The following is a 21,592-nucleotide window of genomic DNA, read 5'->3' as shown; positions in this document are numbered from 1 at the left end:
GCTTAGTTTACATTCACCTCAGGACAATGGCCTCTTCCAGATTAATTATCTGTGTCTTGCACCAGCTGCATGCCACACTATCAGAAATCTTCTAATCTTATCTAGTGAGCTTATAATCAGCTATCTCCTGCTATATTTTCCTTCCGGTGAAATTCATTTTGTTGCGATACAATGCGCAAGCTGTTTCCTGGCGTGGTGCTCAGCTTATCTGGAATGAAATGCTTGGGAAATGGGTCTCTGATCTCACCTTGAGTAGACGAAATTAACTTGTGCTAAGGCACTCTTTGGCCACAGATGCCCTTGTGCCATTGAAATCCATCAAATTCATTCTGTTGCCCTAAGATACCATTGGTGATTCATTCTCTGCATTGTATGCCCTGGCCAGATCCATTTTCTTCTTTTAATTTCTGCCAAAATATTAACAACTTCCTTGTTCATCCCTGTTTTGGTTTCATTCGGTCAGTTATGCTATTAATAATTATAATCACTTTATTGAAAACATATTTTGGGCTAAATGGCATCAAGTTTGCCACTCTGCACAATGATATATATGGTTGGTCTTGTATGTCTTTACTTGTGTGGTAATGTTTATTTTGTGCTCGCTGTCTAAACAACCTTATTTGCCTATCATATCCTAAGCCCTTCTATACCTATCCTCCTTCCCCCTGGCTCTTTCTCTTTTCAGTCATTTCTCTTTCCTTTACACCGGCCATTGGTCACAAGGCTGCTGTGGGAACGACAGTCTGCGCTGGGCCTTTTTTTGTTCATGGAACCTGCATTGCTACTATTAACACTAATAGTACGTTATCAGTATTTTTGTGATACTGCATTTATTGTTATTTATGAAGTAGTTGGCTAAGCCAATGGTAGCAGTGTTGGATATTACAATATATCCTGCATATATCTTGCTTGCAATATATCAGTGTGTTCACTATTACACTACCCTCTATTTCTTTCAGTTCTGTTATTTGGCTATAGATATAATGTGTTTCTTTCCTAGTTTAGTCTACTCAAACTAAAACTTTGCTCTTTGTGTCGCAGGTAGAATCTACAATGATTGCTGCCCTGTGTCTTGTAAGCAGGAGGCAGTGTTAAATGGAGCCATAAACTTTCCTTGGAATTGAAAAGCCTTTGCCGTATTATGCGCTGAACCACGAGTGTGAAGAAAAAAATCTCATGCCTTGGATTTCTGCAGAGGTGAGCCATCGCGGTGAATCCACCAGCGCGAAAGACAGGGACGAGAAAGGAGACAAGACAGGCGCTGACTCGCGACTAAACTTCATTGGCGTGAACAGGGAATATATAAAAAGCCAAGCAACACCATAAACCACGCAGTTACAGATAAGCATACAGGACATGAGTCAAAAATCACCCTCAACATTTCCCTGATCGAGATAGCCCAACTCATTGCGTGTTAACACGATAGACGACACACTCACACATTCGTCACGGAGTCATAAGATGTGTCTAGCCTCGATAATCTCCCATTTAATCTCTCTGAATTTACTGCCAAAATGCGTGTTGCCAAAAGGAAAGGGTAGCAGCCTTCACATTCGGTGCAGTGTACAGCAGAGTTGCCCCAACAACCTAGCCAAGCCCCTACACTCTTGTGTTCCTGTAGTCTTACATACACCTTCCAGTTGCACCTACGTAAACCAGACCACAAGATAATAATATCTGATACCACATTCATTTTACAAAGCACATATACATTTCACTCTACACGTGTACTTTTCTCGAGCCACATTCACAGAATTATTCTTACAATTTTACATACTTTAGACAACTTATTAGGGGCCGAGAAAGCCATATTTACATCATACCTTCTGGCCACATTTTTCAAATTGTGCGACAATCTAGGCACATACGGTAACACAACTGGTCTTTTGGCATCTCGCTGGCTGACCCCAGCCTGATTGTGCCGGTCACCGCGAAACTGTCTCAGCTTCTTTAACAATTTATCATATCCTCTTGAAGTAACAAGGTTGGGAAATCCTGCATTTGTTAACCTTAATATCTGCTCTTGGAAACTAGTCGTCATGCTGTGAAAGCATAATTTCATCAATTCTGAGCCCACGCTAGAAAGTGCAATGCTATATTTCACTAGCTTGGAATGGTCGACATGTAGCCAGATAGCAGCTTAATACTCGCCAGCACACATGAAGTGTGCAGAACATCAAGGTAAGGTCCAGAAACCACAGCTCTTTTTCTTGGGACATTTGCTCCAAGGTAAACCTGAGATGAAGGCCTTGCTCCTTAAACAACTTGAGATGTACAGGTCCCGAACTATCACAACCTTTATAAAAGACCAGAAAATCATCGACATAGGAAAAGGTGTTTCCCCCAGCCCATGCACATTCTGGACAATTATTCTATCCACCCTACTCAAGAAAATATCGCTTAGCACAAGGCCAACCTTCGAACTACTACATATTCGAGACTTTAGAACACATACCGCACTGCGCTACTCTACAAACATGCTCTTCAAATAAATGCTATTCAATAACATGCTCTTCAGATAAATTGCAGAAAAGGATTCATGCAAAATTATCTCTGGTTATTTGCAAAGGCATCTGCCTACTTCGCATCTTGAAGATCCATTTCTTGTACTCAGTTCGCAGTGTGGTTGAGTATCTTAAAAATGACATTCCAGCGGATTGTCTTGTGATTAGGGTCGATGTAGAACTATTTTATTCTATCCCGTATGAAGATCTTGTGAAAAGCTTATGAATGTGTATATCGGAGCACAACGATGAGCTTGTGTTTAGGAACGGGTGTGTAACATAAGCCTTTTTTGGCACTTACCTCCTTTTATTTGCAGTAAAGAGCATGTTTGTGGATTATGGCAGTGCGGCATATGTTCTAAAGTCTGCTAAATGTATCGATTCGAAGGTTGCCCCTGTCCTAAGCAATATTCTCTTAAGCAGGGTGGATGGAATGATTGCCATGAAATTGCATGGGCTGGGCGGAAATCTTTCGCTACGTCTATGATTTTCTGGTCTTTTACAAAGGTTGCGATAGTGTGGGACCTGTACATATTGTAAACTTGTTAAAGGAGCAAGGCCTTTGTCTTAAGTTTACCTTGGAGAAAATGTTCCAACAAAAAGAGCTGCGGTTTCTGAACCTTACCTTGATGTTCTGCACACGCCATGTGTGCTAGCGATATTCACCTTGGAGTGTTAAGCAGCTACTTGACAGTTGGTCGAACGATTCTAAGCTAGTGAAAGATAGCATTGCGTCATCAAGTCTAGGCTCGGTATTGGTGAAGCCATGCTTTTACAGCGTGACAACTGGTTTCCAAGAGAAGATTTTAAGGCTAATGAAAGCATGATTTCCCAACCATGCTATTGCAGGAGCGTGCGATAAATTGTTAAAGTTGAGCATATAAGATTGGGCAAGTTTGTCAGACATGCTAAAGATAAGAATGGCGCAGGATCAAGTAACGAGGACAACAGGAGAGCACACCCACGCACAAGTGCCATTCTTGGAGCGGATACAGAATCCAAGAGCGCGTACTTGACATTCAGCGCTGGCAGCCCAGGATCGGGCTCGTTCAATCTTTAGCGTTCAAATCCGTGTTTCATCGTTTCCTTTACTGTCAACGCTGAATGTCAAGTACGCGCTCTTGGATTCTGTATCTGCTCCAGGGTTGGCACTTGTGCGTGGGTGTGCTGTCCTGCTGTCCTCGTTACTTGATGCTGCGCCATTCTTCCCTTTAGCATGTTAAAAGCTGAAACCCCTTCGCAGGGACTGGCATGATAAGGCCGGGGCCAGGCAGTGAGATGCCAAAAGACTGACTGTGTTACTGTACATACATAGATTGTTGCAAAATTTGAAGACTGTGGCCAGAAGGTATGAAGTAAAAATGGTGTTGTCGGCTCCTGATAAGTTGTCTACAATCTGTAAAATTGTTAATAATTTTGTGAATTTCGTTAGGGAAAAGCACATGTGTCGAGTGAAACGTGGCAACATATATGTGCCTTGCAAAATGTATGTGGTGTGTCGGATACCATTATCATGTGGTTGGGTTTATGTTGGTGAAACTGAATGTGTATCAATGTAAGACTAGAGGAGCACAAGAGGTATTTGAATATAAGTAGGGGTTGTAACCTATCTGCACATTGCAAGGGATGTGAAGGCTGCTAGCCATTCCTTTCAGTTTTCACAGCAGATTAACCGGAAAATTATCAAGGCTAGACACATCTTATGACTCGGTGACGAATGTGTGAGTGTGCTGCCCATAGCATTAACATGCAGCAGGTTGGACTGTCTAGAGAGGAATGTTAAGGGCAATCTTTTACTTACGTTGTGGTGTAGCTTATGTGTAATTGTGTAGTTTGTGGTGTGTGGCTTTTCTATATACTCCCTGTTCACTTCAATAAACTTCAGTTGTGAGTCAGTGCCTGTTTCCTTTCTCGTCCCTGTCTCGTGCTGATAGATTCAAGTACTTGTAGAGTAGATTCACTGTATTGTGTACTTGCAGAGGCTTGTGAAAAAAACCAGAGGAATTTTCTTTCCTTTATGCAGAATGGAAGGTTGAAAATTTTTTTACTGAAATGTTTGCAGCATGAAATTTCATTCGGAAAGGTAAAACCCACTTTATTGTACATTTTGTGTGAAATGGTGCCGATGGCCGCATGCAACTGAAAACATTCGTGCAGGTTATCTAGCTAGCGTCTCTTCTTCCTTGTGTCACATTTTCTGAAATTATATTTTGTCAGATTTATTTCAATCAGAATTTCTAAGAACATATTAATTACACCAAATTTGGTGATCATATATGACATAATTAAAAGCGTGATCATTGGTATTTTTAGTCTGGGGCAGTACAATGAGAAGTACAGTACTCACGGATTGAAATAGGACATTCGGAGCGCTAGCCTTGCAGTGCCACGCAGGCATGTGGTAAACCACAGGCCGGCTCATTGGCTACTGGAAGGAACAATTCTGCTTTGTAGATGTTCTCCCTCTCGCGCCTTACCACAATGCACCACCTTGGTTCCATGAGCGTCTACGGGTGGCGCTCCATGAAGCGACGGCCACGCGCTCCGAATGTCCTATTTCAATCCGTGAGTGCTGTACATAGTATATAGTAAAATTAAATATGACTAGTCTAACATAAACAAAACTACTCCCTTTTTAGAGGAAAATTTTGCTACCGAAGTGCTGGAGTGACATGGCATTATGAAGACATGGACAGTGTGCTGTATTCATGATGGCACGAGAACTTGCGTACAGTGCTTCAGGCAATTGGTGAGTACCTTGGTGCTGTGCTTCTGCTAATGTAGCCAAATTATGTTTTTAATCTAAGAGTGTATCTGAAAACTTAAGCAAAAGCTGAGTAGTATTTAGATATTCTTGCACCAGATACCACTGTGAGAATTGGTTATTAATGATGTCTCACATGTACCCTTGTCTGCTGAATATAGTAAGCATGGCTTTCGAGCTGAGTGCCTCCGATGTATAAAAAAAATGGCCACTGGGCTGCTCTGTGACGCGTGGAGCAGCCCAGTGAAGCACATTCAGGCTTCATGGAGTGGAGAATGAAGGCAGTAAATAATTTAAGAGTAGAAAACAGCACAAACCACAGGACCAGGAAACTAACAGAAAACACCGACCCTGATGACACTCTTTGCATGAAGGGTGTTATTAAGTTGCCTGTCATGTAATGCAAGATGGAGGTCGCACAGGACGGGTGTTAAATATGAGTTGATGCAGTCACCTTCTGTCATTACGTAGTACTCACTGTAGAACTCAAGCAAGAAGCAAAGGTAACAGCTGAGCATGGCCAGACTCTTGTGCTTTCCTCCGCAAGCAATCTAGAATTGCACTTAGAAATCTTTTATGCTTTCGCTTGACATATACATCATTGCTGCATGTGGCGAGGAAAAGTACATACCCTTGATGTCAAGTGACAGTGCGCTCACAGGGCTGGTAACAGCTCACTGAGGTGTTGTGATATATCTACAGGGCACCTCATGAGAAATTCTTAGGCACCAGAGTACAGAGCCCTTGCAGAAATTCTCTCAAAGTTTGTTGCCACATGGACCCCTTCGTAATCAATGACCCTAAAAGGCGAGCCTTCCTTTAGTGTAAAAAAAGGCCTAGGACATGGGTCTTTTTGCTTCTCCATTAGTGCCAAAATTTTTGCTAGCGAGATCTTTCGTAGATATATAATTATTTCACAAAATGTCAAGAAGGAGACTGAAGCTGTGCCAAGCAGTACCAGTAAAAAACATGTCACAGCTGTTCAAAAAGCAGAAAGACTCTCTGGGTCATCATTTTGAAAAGGTTCACATGGCAACGGCCTTTGGTTAAATTTCTGCAAAGAGCCCTATTTTGAAACTTGAGCATCCGTTCCTCGTGAGGCACACTGCAGAGATATTGGAATGCCTTAGTGAGCTGCTTCCGGTACGTGTGACTGCATTTTCACTGACATCAGATATTAGTACATTTTCTTGCACATGCTGAGATAATGGAAACTATGAGTGAAAACATGCGGTTTGGGGGAAGTGCGCTTCCTGGGGCCGTATTCCAAGTGTGGGCCATAATAAAAAGCGTCATAATCTGCCGCAACTGGCACACCTGATTGGTTGAAACGCCGGAAGCGGAAGTGGCAGTTCGGATGCGGCGAAAAGGGTCGAAGAAACCGGACGCTGACGTCAAACATATAGCACATAGTGTACGCAGCAGATGCTCGACAGCCAATTTGGCGGCACGCTCTGATGTGGAGCCTCTCGCTTCGAAGTGAACTCATCGATGTTACTGCATTTTTCGGCCCGGGAACTTTCGCTTCGTCTTGTCTTGCCTATAACAAATTGGATGGACAATAAATTCGGCAAGCGTCCGGCCTTTTTCAGATGTTACCAATGTTCCTTGCTCGCTAAGTTGTGCATTTAGTACTATGTACAGAAAGGCACCTGCATTGAATTGTATCTGGCGCCCATCCTGAGCTACTTTCTATTTGCACAAAATGATAGACAACCGTAATGATTCATGCGCACAGTGCCGCCCGGGAAAGCGCATTTTCTCTGCTTCTTTCTGGACCTTTGGTTTTTACTGTTTACTGTTATTAGAAATGAATTTTGGGCACTAAATTATAACGGGTTGGTTCTCAGTGAATGGCTTTTGCAAGCTTCTACGAAAGCCGATTGTTCAATAGCAGATGGTTGAAATGTATATTTGTGAAATTTATATTTGATGTTGTGTGACTACTAAATAAGGATTTTTTTATGCTTTTCAGATGGATCCGACAGCAATGTGCAGATGTACAATGTGTGTAGTTTGCCATGAAAATAAAAAGTATGTACTTGTACTCACCCAAACACTTACCACTCTTTCATTCTAAGCTGCATTCTTTGTACGTATGCAATACATAATATGCGTAAAGGAAAGCCTTGTACATAATACTTATTTCTTCGGCACCTGGACGGCTATATCTGCAGTGAACATTGTGGGCAGAAGCTATACGAAGACTTACAATACAGATAATTTCCGTTCTAGATGAAATGACTTCCGAGTGAACGGAGGACGTATGCATACACATTGCGGAAACTTCAATAAGAACAAAACAGAAGCATTCGTTGTGAAAAAACGATTTCGGTCTCGTGCATAGCATGGCGTAACTTTCCGTTACCAAGAATGTGACAGTCGTCATACGGAGTCTCTGTTTCTCACATTTAGTCCGTACCTCATGTTGCGGAAAACCCCGCGGCAACGCATTACCAGCGGGTTTTTCTGTACTGCGGAACATTTTTTTTTACAGTGTAGGAGCATCAGCGTTTTTGTGTTTTCCATAGGATGCGACCAGAGCTCGGATGCCATCATCATGCGGTATGTTGGTGTACAGAGACACTACATCAAGGGTAACTAAATATATATATGCAAACTTGGTAGACGCTTCATTTAGACAGATTTATTTTGAGTCGACGTTCCGGACAGAGCCTGTCCTTTCTCAAGACCGAAGTTACAGAGATCTTCCTCCCGTTCTTGAGGAGTTGTAATTGGCACACATGTCCGCCACATGAAAAGAGCAACAAGCAATCGGGTGCTGGAAAGAAGATGGACACAAAAGGAAAATACAAGAGAAGGGAGAAAGAGTACTAAATAGAAAAAGAAAAACGCGCTGTCGCACCCTGTCCACCGAGAAGCCGCTGGGAGCGGGCAGAAAAAAAAAAGAGAAAAAAAGAAAAACGAGGAGCAAGAGGGGAGAATAGTCGCCCCTCAAGGCAGAGCGGCGGCGAGTACGGTGGCGGATTCGCGGAGATGCATGTACTCGCGTGCCGCTGGCCAAAGCGAGTAAACAAAAAAAAAACAGAATAAAGCGCAGACATGGCAGGACACTTCCCTGGAGCCTCTTCGGCAGGAATAGTCAATGCGGAATCAGCGGCGCACTTAGCTTAATTATAGACACGTGCACTGTGCATGCAAACACAAACACACAAAATAAAAATAAAAAGGCGACAAAACATCCGAGATCGGGAAAGTGTCGTGGGGGGGGGGGGGTAAACGTGAATGGCGGGAGCATTTAGGCAAGGGTTCTTCAACTGCACCCCGCTCGGCAAAGTGGTCGAACTGGGTGGGGTGGAGGTAAAGATGAACTTTTTTATCCCGCGCACGCTGTCAAAAACGTGGGGAATCCTGAGAAAAATCTTGGGGAAATGTGTCTGTCACCAACCGGACATGACGTCAATAAAAGCACGTGACCATCACGTTACAGGCGTGACGTCACTTTTTGTGACCAATCAGCGTTTCCAGCCTACCGACCCGCAAACGCTTGTCGCCGCTCCGCGTTTCCCACCGCTGCGAAAGCCAATGTTGCTGGCAAAAAATATGCGCCTGCAACCGGTTTTGGTGGCCTGCAAACACAAAAAAAAACGTAATATAAAAGCATTATTTTGTCATTTCTTTTCACAGTTTATTTAAATATATATAATTATTGCGTTTTAAGCATTAAAAAGCACTTGACACAATTTATTTCCTAAACAAAAGTTTGTACGTGCGGCGTAAAAACTCGCGTGGCAACGCCGGGCCATCACTGGTTGAGATGCGGTGCTGCCGCGTCGCCGACGCGAAAATTTCCAACTTTCCCGAACCTCGTCGCTCCAGCCGCTGAGGCTCCCTCCGCCGCTTGAGAGGGTGTATGCGCCGCGGCGGCGGAGTTCGCGAGCGGTTCGCTTGCATGTGAAACAGGCTTGACGCGAGCAGTTCGCTTGTGCAGACTGTCTGCAGATCTAAGCGTATTCCTGAGCATGATTGGCAAATGTTGAGACAGCTTTGCGATGGCTCAAGCCAAACATATTTAAATGCTCAACAGCTTACGCATAATTTGTCGTTAACATAAACGTAGCTGCAACCAGAAAAAAAAACCGCACACCAAGGCATACTGTAAAGTTTGTGCCGAAGAAGCATTAAAAAATCCTGCCATTTACCTACGGGCAGGGTCCACAGCCTGACCGGCGATATTCTCTTATTAGCGCAATACTCCATCTCAAGGGAAACACTGATAGAAAAGCAGACAGTTCTTTTTTTCGTGGCGTGTTGTGTTATTGGTGCCTTCTGTTAGACCAGACGGCCACATGCTGCAGACCAATACGCTTCAACACCGATTCGGTACGGCGTCGTCTTCAAATAATCACCCTCTCTGATCGATCAGCGCGGTGGCACGTCGCTGTGCCCCCCCCCCCCCCCCCCCTGCTTTTTTTTAGCAGTGGCACGGTGGCTAAGCAAGTGAAAAAATTGGCCTGTGTGCACATACCCGGCCATGCCAAGGGTGTCTTCCTTATACCATCGGGCTGTACAACAATCATGTCGTCGCCTCTGTTAGGCGCCCAGCGCTTCACAGCTCACATGTAGACAACGCCAGCGGCCCTGTCCAAAACGACCGGCAATTTACAAGGGCTTCTAGCAGAATAAATACAAAGAGCTGTGCGCCTTCCAAAATATTCGCCTGATCATCAAATGGCTGCCCGCGCTTGCTTCTTGCCAGCCTGGACAGATTCCACACAAACGCAGAAAGGAGCTTTCGCGAAGTTTGCAGCCAAATGATGGCCTCAGCAGAAATGTTGTGATATTTGGTTGTGCTGCCCGAAGAGACTCGCCGAGTCTGTGGGAAGTCGTGGACTTGTAATTAATATAATAAAAGTTAAACTCCCAAGTTGCAAGGTCGCAATTACCTCTTCGTGGCACTGCACTTGCGACGTCATTAGTTGGCGAGAATGGAATGTCCGGCGACCTACTTAAGGCTTCCTAACTGCAGCTCCTCTCTTTTCCCCGCCACACGGCTTCCGTACACGTCCGACCGGAGGCAGCAACGTTTCGATGCGAAGCGTCATTAAACCGTCATTAGGAGGTAACCCGTTCACGGGTTTGTCTTATTAGTTCTTTTTTTATTCTCTTGGGATATTTTGTTCTCGCCCTTGCTCTGCGTACATCCTTCAAGTCTCAAGGACAACCAAGCGTGATTAACACTTTCATCAGTGTATCTGCATAGAAAACACTGCCACGGTCCCCTGGCAACAGTCGGGGACCGCGTTTGTGAGCGGCACGCGCGTTTCGTCATGCCTACTCAGCCGCACCTGACTTCTTCGCGTGCATTATTTGCCTTGTCTTCTTTTGCTGACGCAACTCTGACATTTAGCGCGAAAAAAAATACTTACCGCTTTTTAAGACTGGATAATTGCTAGGGTTCTCGCACATGACGATAATTATATAGTTGGGACGTCTAGCAGATCTGCAAAATATTGTCATGGCGCATAACACGCGTCATAATGATCAATGGAAAGTAGAAACTTACAGAACAATTTACGAACTTTTGACGCAGCCAAAAGAGATATTTGGTTTTCCGTCTTCTTCCGTTTTTTTTTCTTGCAATATTGTTTGTAGTAATAGTTTCTGCATCCATTTCTATCCAGAATAATGAATACTGTTATATACTGTTAATCACTTGAGTCGACTACGTTTCGGCCATATATGCTGTCACATAATTGCTATTGATCACCTGAGCTCAGCTCATTTGTCAATTATTTTGGTAGTGTATGACGGCTTTCGTTCAGCGACGTTGCAAAAGACCACTAATTCAGCAAATTTTTGTCAAGCTTCACAAAAGTTAGCAGGACTGTTAGCCCCCGGAACGCGAATTTCAGCGACAGCTTCGGAGGCACGCACGGCTGACTGTTCCCTCCTGCGTCGTTTTGCCTTGATGTCGGCGGCGGGTGTAGTTAGTTCCTGTGGGGCCCGACGTATCCGTTCACTGGTTCCATGTCAGCAGGGCCCTATATATCCACGGCGTCTGAGGCGCTGAGCGTCGCTCAGTGGGCTTTTTCATTTGGCGAGCAGCTCATTCTATCTATAGGGCGACACGTGAGCACTGCGAATGGTTGCAGCGGAGACGAAGCGCGCGTGCCGAAAAGGCAAGAGAGCCTGCTAATGTTTTGTGCGGGTACGAAGTTGGAAGCTTCTTACCAACTCGTGGATGAGAGCGCTCGTATCGCGGCGCATTCGGCGCGCTGAACACACTGTCACGTGGTATTTTTTTTTTTTCGCGGCCTTTCATTTCTGCGAATAGAAAGGGCTGCGCTAAGACTACTTCGTCGGAAGCACCCGAGTCTAATTTCATTTTGCTCGACAAATTTCCAATTTACACCTCAAACTTTAAAGTCATATTTGCAAGGTTAATTAATTATTGTGGACTAAATATTAAAGTAAGCAAATCGAATAAATACTAGGCAGTGATGTATATAACCACTTAACATTCACTTCATTTCACTTCGGAAGAACTTTTTTTCTTAATATCCTTCTATTTTACCTGAGCCACCCTGTCTGTGGAAGCCATTAAGCGGCGATATTGTACACGTATATTACAAACAAGTGACTATGTCAGAAAACACTTCCACGGAATGGTTACACTTCAGCTGGTATGTCGTACTGAGACCCTTTCACACCTTGTAAGACGAGTGGCGCATAGTGCAGGCATAGATGATATGAAACATAAACCATTTAGACCTCTAAGGAAATGTGTTTCTCGCGTCTTCCGCATGCGGTGCCGTGCTAACAGCGAAGCTCTGCAAGGAATTCGCACAAGTTCACCTAATCATGAGAGGAGCGAAACAAAATTCCTGGATATACCAGACAAATCGCCTAAAATGCATTCATATATGAGCTCCCCATTCCTGCTCTCTACGACTGGAATACGGTACGAGTTTAAGCTACACATTGAACAGTGTAATAAAACTTAGTCTCTTATTTTGTAAGACGAGATAGCCAAGCAGCTTTTAAAAAGGTACAAAATCTACAAGTAGTGTTTAAAACGTTACGTATGGTTTATGGTTTATTGGGGTTTAACGTACCAAAGCGACTCAGGATATGAGGGGCGTCGTAGTGAAGGGCTTCGGAAATTCCGACCACCTGGGGTTCTTAAAAGTGCACGGATATCGCACAGTGCACGGCCTCTAGAATTTCACCCCCATCGAAATGCGACCACCGCAGTCGGGATCGTACCCGCGTCTTTTGGGTCAGTAGCCGAGCGCCATAAACCCCTGAGCCACCGCGGCGGCTTTGTGCATTTTAGATGTTCAAGGATTCTATTGATGTTCAAGGATGTTCAAGCTGTGTATTTAATATGTCCGACTAGTAAAGAGATAACGCGAGCATAATGAAATTCTATGTCAGAGGGGGAAAAAAACGAAGAAAGAAAACTACCAGTGCCCCACAAACTGAATTGAAACCGTAGGCTCCAGCATGCGTCAAACAAAAGTCCCTTTTGAACTGTCAGCCTTCGATATTTTGACTCCTTGTTAGCGGCCCCAGGACTGTGTTTCAACTGTGCAACAAAACAAGACGTCAGTGATTGATGCCTGTCAGCAGTTTATGCCCGACACTGTCGAATACGGGGAATGTAACAGGGCGCCTTGCTGTGGTTCCGAAGGTCCGCGACAGCGGCAACTAAAGCAGTAGAAAGTTTCGCACCACGAGCCGTTGAAATAGAATGAAAAAAAAGCGCCCCAATGTCGCGGCGAACGACAGCGATAGATCCTTCAGCCTCCGTCTGCAGCACCAGAATAGTTTGCGCCGCTAGGAACAAAACACGTATCCAGAAAAATAAAGAACATGTACAAGTGAAAAGCAAACAAGTTAGAGTAGAGAGGTGAAGAAAACCAGTGCCAGTCACAGACCATGTGGATTCAAGGGGACCGTTGCTCAGCCAGCAATGGCGGTCTGTGCGCATGCAAGACACAATATACCTCTGCCAAAGTCACATTATTCCCAACGACATACATTTGCAGACTACCGTTTAGTGTTGAAATGCTGGAAGTTTTGTACTTTTCGTACATGCATCAAGTATGGCTCCAAATCGGTCACACAGTTGTCAAGAACAAAGTTTCAGATAGCGTTCGATACTAAGGTTTGCTGCAAGCGTCCTATCGACCCACACCGTATTTACGAACAAAGCGGAGGGTTCGCGGCAGGCGGATTCGATTAGGGTTGAGAAGTAGGCTTAGCTCCCATAGGACTACATGGAAGCAAAGTTTTCAGAGCAGTTTTCGGATTTCTCAGTGCACCTATGACGTCGTCCCTCCGTGAAGAACAACCAAACTCACCTTAGAACAGGTCCTGAAAGTATGAAGCGTCGTTTCGAATACAATGTATTTTTAATGCACTGCCAAACATGCGCATGGCCGTCTCCCGCCGCTGGGGGTACGAGGCGGTTGCGCGACCCGTAGAAACACACGTATGCAAAACTCACCAAATTACATTTCTTGTTTGACAGAGCGCCCATGCAGGCGGCACTTTGTTAACAGTTGGCCAGTCCTTTTAAGAAGAGTGTGACAAAGTACGCTTCGTCGTTTCGAAGCTATATTTGAAACGCCACGATAAATGTGCGTTGTGAAACCGAGCATACCCCCAAAGGCGCTCAGTCCGCTGGGTGTTCTCCCGAATCGCGCAAGCTTCTCGTGTAGTCCTACTTGCTTCCGCGTGTGCTACATTTGCTTACTAATACAGTCGTTGAAACTAAACAGCGTCGCAGTGTTTCTCAAACGCCATGGAAAGCGCACGAAAGAGAGCAGCGCACTGTGTACCAAACGGTGGCGCACACGATTTCCCCGTCCGCTTCCGGCTCCCGCGTCCGCCAACTCCACCTACGTGTGTGTGGGTAATCGCGGTGTACAGTGCATGATTCGTTTATCGTATACCGTTTGAGGACTGTCTTCAATGTAAACCATGCAAACCTTGCCGCTGATTGAAAAGCAGCATGTGCTAGGGAATGCAGCGTGCGCGGCTACGCGAGCAGCTTGATCTATTGAGGGAAACATCCAGCTGATTAGCGCCTTTTGGGGGCATGTCCGGCTTCATAACGCACATTTATCGTGGCATTTTGAAAAGATGGCTTCGAAACGAAGAAGCGTAGTTTATCACACTCCTCTTCAAAGCACTCGCCAAATGTTAACGAAGGGCCGCCTCTATGAGTGCTCCGTGAAACGAGAAATATAATTTGGTAAGTGTTGTTTACGTGTGTTTCTACGGGTCGCGCAAACACCTCGTACTCTCAGCGGCGGGAGCCTCTCATGCGCACTTTTCGCGGTGTTTTAAAAATAGATTTAGTTCGAAAGGAAGCTTGATGCTTTCAGAGCCTGTTCTCGGATGAATTTAATTGTTCTTAACGAAGGGACAACATCGTAGCTGCACTGTGAAATCAGGAAACTGCTTTGAAATCTTTTGAATCTATGTATTTTTAGGTGCTCTAAGCCTACTTTTCACCTCTAAGTTTAACCGCAGTCTTCACAGCCGGCGACAGCAGCGCCACCACATCTTACTTACTTCACAGATCTGCGTTGGTCCATGAGTCGAGCTTGGATATATTACTCAAAGGTATGCACGACGCTTACGCTCGCGCCCTGAACTCCATTGTGCATTCCTAGACTAACCAGGTGCGTTTTTCAGACACTATTAAACCAGTCTGCTTAAAAAGGTGGTAAAGTACACGACTTATCCGTAATAACGCCAAATCTGAGAATATTACGGAAAGTTTGGTATTCTACAATATGATTGTTTTGAAACTGTGCGCTTTTTTTAGTTTGAAGACCGGGGGGGGGGGGGGGGGGGATTGTACATGCCGGGGAACATTATGTACCACGTCGTCGTCATCGTCTACAACCTAATTTCTCACACTACAGGACAAAGGCCTCTCCTATGTCTCTGCAATTAACCTTGTACTGTGCCAGCTGCGGCCACCTTATCCCTGCAAACTTCTTAATCTGATCCGCCCACCCAACCTACTGCCGCTCCCTGCTACGCTTGCCTTCTCCTGGAATCCAGGCCATTAACCTTAACGACCATTGGTAATCTTGCCTTCGCACTATACATGCCCTGCCAAGCCTATTTTTCTTGATTTCGACTAGAGTGTCATTAACTCTAGTTGGCTCCCTGGCCCACTCTGCTCTCTTCCGGTCGATTTTACACCTATCATTTTCCTTTCTATAGCTCGCTATGTTGTCCCCAGCTTAAGTTGAAAACATTTCGTTAAATTCCACGTTTCTGCCCCGTAGGTGAGTGCCGGTAAGATACATGTGTTGTATACCTTTTCTTGATGCATACTGGCAAATTGCCATTCATGATCTTAGAGAACCTGCCAAATGTGCTCCCCCCATTCTTATTCCTCTAGTGATTTCACTTTCATGGTCCGGATCTATGGTCGCTACCTGCCTTTAGACGTATTTTCTTACCACTTCCAGTGGATTGCTACCAATCCTAGAGTGCTGTTCTCTTCCCAGGCTGATGGAGATTACTTTGGTTTTCTGCATATTATTTTTGGATCCATCGTTCCGCTCTTTCTGTTTAAATCATTGATCAAGCTTTCGCAGTTCACTCCCTGAGTGACTCAGCAAGGCAATGTCATCAGCGAATCGCAGATTACTGAGATATTCTCTATGAACTGCTGTCCCAAAATGCTCCCAATTTTGGTCTCTGAATGGCTCCTGTATACAAGTGGTGAATAGCATTGGAGAGACCGTGTCTCCCTCCCTGACACCCTTCCTTATTGGAATATTTTTGTTGTCGTTGTAGAGGACTTTCGTGGCGATGCAGCCGTTATATCGGGCAATTTCTTTTTAACCTTTGCATATTCTTATTTCAAAAACTGTGAAAGATTCGTCTTTGCTTTCTGTCTCAGTGTATTACACAGCAAGGAGGACGTTAGCTACTTGATAGCGATCAACTAAAAAAACAGTTAATTAACTAAAGTTAAAGAATCGACTTTTTATTTTATTGGGCAAGATTATACGCAAAATTCTACCCAGTTTTAAGCCCGTCAACTTCGAATGTAGCCCCAACTGGTAAATTTTCTTTATCAACAATGTGGATTGAAATATCAAGCCTCAAAATTACGCATTTCAAAGCTCAATGAGTTGGCTTTCCCACGTTGCATATTATTAAAATGGTGTCGCTGGGCGTTCTGTCGTCACCAAAATCACGGTAACAGCTAATTCATAAAATACACAAATGGCACCTGTATTCGCAGCATCAGCAATGCGAGCGACGCCATTTTATAAATATGCAATGTGGCAAAGCCAGCTAAACGAGCTGTGAAACGCGAATTTTAAGTTTTACAGAGGATTCCCGTCGGCGTCCGAGTGCTAAAAGCGCATGAGCTGGCCCGCATCAGCATCGTACACTTTTCAAACGAAATCGCATTTTAAGAGCAACGCACTGAAATTGGCAGTGTCCAGAGTGCCTTTCGACGGCGCTTTCATGCAGCCTTCGAGTGCTGTCCTACTGCTCGGCAATAGCGCAATGCAGCACCGTCGCCTTGTGCCCCTAGCACCCTGTCGAAGAAGATCCGCTCCCTGCCACACCGTGAGAGTAGGCGAACAGTTCCCAACGCTCGCAGCATCGGATGCCGAGCTTCTGCCTGCCGCAAAGGTGCCGCCCGCGAGCGCGGCGGACGACGGCGTCCTGGCAGTACGCTACTCCTTAGTCGTCGCTATAGGCCTAGTTTTTTTCGCATCGAAGCCACAGTAGACAGCGCATTAACACTGACAGGCGCCATGGTAAATGTCCTGCTCATGGCACGGGTTTGCGGTCAACCCTGTTGTCACGTAATAAGATAACGATGCCATTGATTAAAGCGACGCCTTAGCAGCTGAGCTAGCGCGCAAGCAGACCGGGCAGGCTGCGCCGCAGCGGCGGCAGCTGCTAAGAGGTTGTGAGCAGGAACTTGCTCCTATCGCAGTTCTCACTGATACCAGTAACTCGGTACGGGTCCGCTAGGCTCAAGAAGGATTCAGTTTTGTAGCGATAGCTATATTAGGGTAGTATTTCGAGCCTTCAGTGTTGCGGCGCCGACACCCTGTGGAGTGACGCGATAGCTACAGCTGGCCGAGATGAACTTGCTCACTTGAATGCGAAGTCAGTCTTTCGCCGCTCCGTTTCGCTGGGAGTTCCTTCTTCATCTTCGTCCCACTTGACACAGCGCATGCGCACAGCTGTGGCAGCTCGGTTTCGCCGGCACCACGTGGCTGGTCACGTGACCAACCAGGTGACGAACCATGTGACAGCATGGCGGCGCAGCCACAGCCTGGCGGTGTCGCCACTCTGAAGGCTCGAAATGCTACCGTAATGTAGCTGTCGCTGCAAAATACTCCGTGATTATTGTTCAAAGATTATAATGGTGCAGTTTAGCCTCTGGGCTCCACACCGAAGAATCTTGGTAGATGCAGCTCATTTCACTTGCGAAATCAGCAGGTGATGGTGAGGCCTGTGTTTTATATTTTTGCCTTTTGCAGCTCATAAAATCTTTGTTTTCAGTGAAAATGGAGTGTTTATCGTTTTAATGCGGTAATCTATCGACACAGTTCACCTTTATTTTGCCCTCAGTGTCCATTTAAGTGCCTTCTAAGAAGTAAAGGAAAGCGTAACGAACAAGGAAAGTTTTTGAAGAAAGAAACGCAAGAACCAATACTCTCGATCCAAGACACGAGAGATCGCTCGTATCCAGAATATTGTGCACTCATCGTAATTCCCTTTCCTAGTGTTATATATGTTAATATATTTGTCATTATATCCCGCATCACACTTTCTTCTTTAGGATAAAGAAGGGTGTACTTACGCACACGAGGTCTCTCGATCCACCATGAAAGCTTCAATATGATTTTGAGCTCTATTTTTCATTCGTGCTGATATTTTCTTTTTAAACTTTTTCTGGCTAGCTTTCTTTGACGAAGTCTTCGGTGCGAAAGCGAATATAATAAAGAATTAAGCCGGCCTAAAGGGAATTTGCCGGCTCCATTTAATAGTACGCCTGCTGCGTGTGTCCCTTACAATTAGACGAATAGAGTTTGACGCAATAGAACTTTTCCAGCCTAATGCTACAGCATTTGTCCTTTGAAGCTAGTACGACCGATTTTAAGCACAATGAGAATTAAATAGCACCTTTGACAGTTTTTTTAGTGATCGGAAAAAGGCTTGCACTGTCAATTAATGTTACAGTGTTTTGAATTACCAAAACTGCATTTCTAGCTTTTTTCTGAAATTAATTGTACGCCACAATTATCCTCCTGTTGGTCCCATTCGCGTCCTTCATTGTCTCCTTTTTGCCTCCTTTGCTCGAAGACGCAGAGGGTCTTCGCTCGTGGATGCGTCGTGCATATATACATTGACGCAGAGGGTCTTCGCTCGTGGATGCGTCGTGCATATATACATTGGTATTGTTACCGTGCGAGGTCTGATGCATTAGTATTTTTGATTTCATGAAGCTCTACTATCTCCCTGAGATTGCGTAACGAACAGCACCTCTTGGTTATTTAGCGAGCCGTGCAGCAATATTCTCGGTATAATTGAAATCAATTTCTAGCGTAATTTGCCGCCATGGTGGCTCAGTGGTTATGGTGCTCGGCTGCTGACACGAAAGAAGCAGATTCGAACCCGTCCGCGGCGCTCAAATTTCAATACAGGCGAAATTCTACAGACCTGTCTACTGTGCGATGCCAGTGCCCCTCAAGGAACCCCAGGTGGTCGAAATTTCCGGAGTCCTTCACTACGGCGTCCCCCATAGCCTGAGTCGCTTTGGTACGTTAAACCCCCATAAACCATAATTTATGGAATCTTAATCTTTGTAAAAGTACCGTGTTATTGGCTACATTGTTCCTTGTTTACCTTTTCTCCTGCTTGATTCGAGATGCTATTGCATTATGACTCGCTATATTTTGTTCTTGACACGTGTTTGAAAACACGTTGCTAAATCCATGAATAAGCCGGGTTTTTGTTTATCTGTACTCTTGTCCGCGTTGCTTGCTCTGTTTCTCACTCGTTTTATGATGTGCTTATATGGGATTCGTACTGCTGGTATGACGACAGGACCGCTCCACTACACCGAGCGCCGCCAACAGTAAATTCGGGCACATACCAGCAATCCTGGACAACAGCATTTTGTAGCGGGAAACAGTTAATTAACGCAATATTTCAGCTAATTTAAGATTTCACTATAATAATCAATATATCCGCAGATTACCCGACGGCAGTCTTGTATTTTTTTTATTGAAGTTTTTGCTATCGTCAAGAGTTCCACATCGGTGTTATATGGCAGGCTTAACTGTTCAATGCGATCCCTGGAAAAACTTTAAAAGAAATATTTTGCTATACATCAGAATAATGGGCCATTAGGGTCAATATTTCCATAACAGTGTCTTACAATTTTTCGCTTGTCGAAATTTTTGCCCCAGAAAGCTAAACTTGTCCGTCTGTTCCGTTTTGCGCGCGTAATGCCAAAATAGCAGCGGTAAGGAAGAGTCGTGCGCCCTTTTGAGGCATCAGATTATTTAAAACCTTAAAGTAGTTCTTTAATGGCGGCCGTGCGGAACTTGGTCAAGGTCTGTGCGCCACTGAGTGCGTCTTCTACGTTTGAGAATAAATTGCTAGCGCCGCGATATCGTCGGGTACTACTGGAAATGCGGGGCAGAGACGGAAAGCTATAGCTTCACTCGCTGTCTCCTGCTATCGCCTTCTAGCTCTCTTCGTTCCCTTCTGGGTTAGCAGAAGATGCACGAGCGAAGAAACGCAACGCTTGTGATGAAAGGACGCCGCTGACGGCGGTAGATGTCTGGGCGCGCTGGCTTAATACAACACACGAATATCGGCGGCGGCGAAAAAGACACAACATACAAACGAAGAAGCGTCACATACTTCGCACCTCCATCTTTTATTCTTCCTTTTTTCGTCATCGTTGCTTTTCCGCTAATATACATATGATCAAGCGGCCTGATCTAAAGCTGCTACCTACCTTGCACGCCGTACCGGCTTCGTTCAGCGTTTTCTCGCCTCATTACCTGATGACTTCCTTGGAAGTCTATAAATTCAAACTTTTCAAGCTTTTGGCAGTATTGCTGCGTCGATTGCAGGGAAAACAACACAGAGAAGGGGCCTTTTATAGCTTAGAACTCACGGCCGCATCCCTGTGGGCCATGGCAGACAGTAGAAGCCGGCTCGTCAAGAAAGATGCTTTTTGCGGGTGCTCATAGCCGAGGGCGCCAAGTGTACACTTGAAACACCAGCGTGCGAAGCACATGCCTGCTCTCTGTAATGTTTTTACCGTGCAGTTTGTATTGTATTATTTTATGCGTTGCCTGTACAAAGAAATATTTCAGTCTGCTGCCTTGCAAATGATTCCTGGAACTTTTTCAAGCCACATTCGTGGAATTTATTTAGCCCAGGAATGCATCCAGTGACTACTTGAGAAGTAAAATCTGAGTCTGAAAAAAAAGGAAAATCCTTGCATGGTACTACCTATTTCCTCTCTGTTACAGGCGGCCGCCACCAACCGCAGAACCAGATTGTCACGAAACCGCGCTAGGACCTTCTCTTTTTTCCTCGCAGGCAGCAAAAAGCACCCTTAACCACGCCTTGGCGTCCGTCTCCCCCGGCGCACGTCCGATGTTCCCGCAACGCAGAGGGTCGCACTTATTTATGCGCTGTCCACTCGAGTGGAATGACCGAATGCAGCCCCCCTTTTTTTTCTACATAGTCCCCAAAAAATGGCATGTGCTTTTACAGCACGCCTCCATTTGCTCTGTCCCCCAAGACGCCTCGGCCGGCGGCTTACGGCGCAGGTGCAGTTGCTGGAGGGGATTATACCTTCTCTGACGCTCGCTGCAATTTTGCTTTCTCCTTCCTAAGTGATTGCCTTTTAAGGCTCCCAGCTCTGGCGTCCTGCATTCCGCTTTTGTTCGGACCGCGTCGCTTCCCCTTCTCGCTTGCGGCCGTGGCTATTCAAAGCACGCCACTTTTGAAATCGCGCGGCTGCGGAACGACAGCGTCGTAACGGTAACAACAAAAAAGGAAGGGATTTTTCTCACACCTGATTGGATTGGATTGGGGCAAACTATATTTGTGCCTGCAGTGGGACGCTCGCTCGCCCCGACGAGGGCCTACGTCGTCTACGAGGTTGCCGTTACTCGGCGCGGGTCTCCGCTCGCCGTTGCCGGCTCGCTGGATCCCTGCATTTCGAGCGCCCCGAGGACCTGCTGGACGGCCCATAGCTGTTGGTCTTGGTCGTTGCTCTTCGCGGCTGCCTCCAGCCGCGGCGGGATTGTTATTGATCTTG

The 21,592-nt window shown here is 45.4% G+C and overlaps 1 long non-coding RNA gene across 1 annotated transcript; it reads left to right on the top strand.

The window, feature by feature from the left end:
* The first annotated feature begins 1,082 nt into the window (after positions 1–1,082).
* LOC144103164 (uncharacterized) lies at positions 1,083–7,439 on the top strand. The gene is made up of 3 exons (XR_013308266.1): positions 1,083–1,197; positions 5,146–5,253; positions 7,244–7,439. It is a non-coding gene; the product is annotated as an uncharacterized LOC144103164 (long non-coding RNA).
* Positions 7,440–21,592: the final 14,153 nt, after the last annotated feature.

Source organism: Amblyomma americanum, chromosome 1, assembly GCF_052857255.1.
Source record: "Amblyomma americanum isolate KBUSLIRL-KWMA chromosome 1, ASM5285725v1, whole genome shotgun sequence".
Classification (NCBI taxonomy): domain Eukaryota; kingdom Metazoa; phylum Arthropoda; class Arachnida; order Ixodida; family Ixodidae; genus Amblyomma; species Amblyomma americanum.
This window is presented reverse-complemented; position numbering and strand designations above follow the sequence as displayed.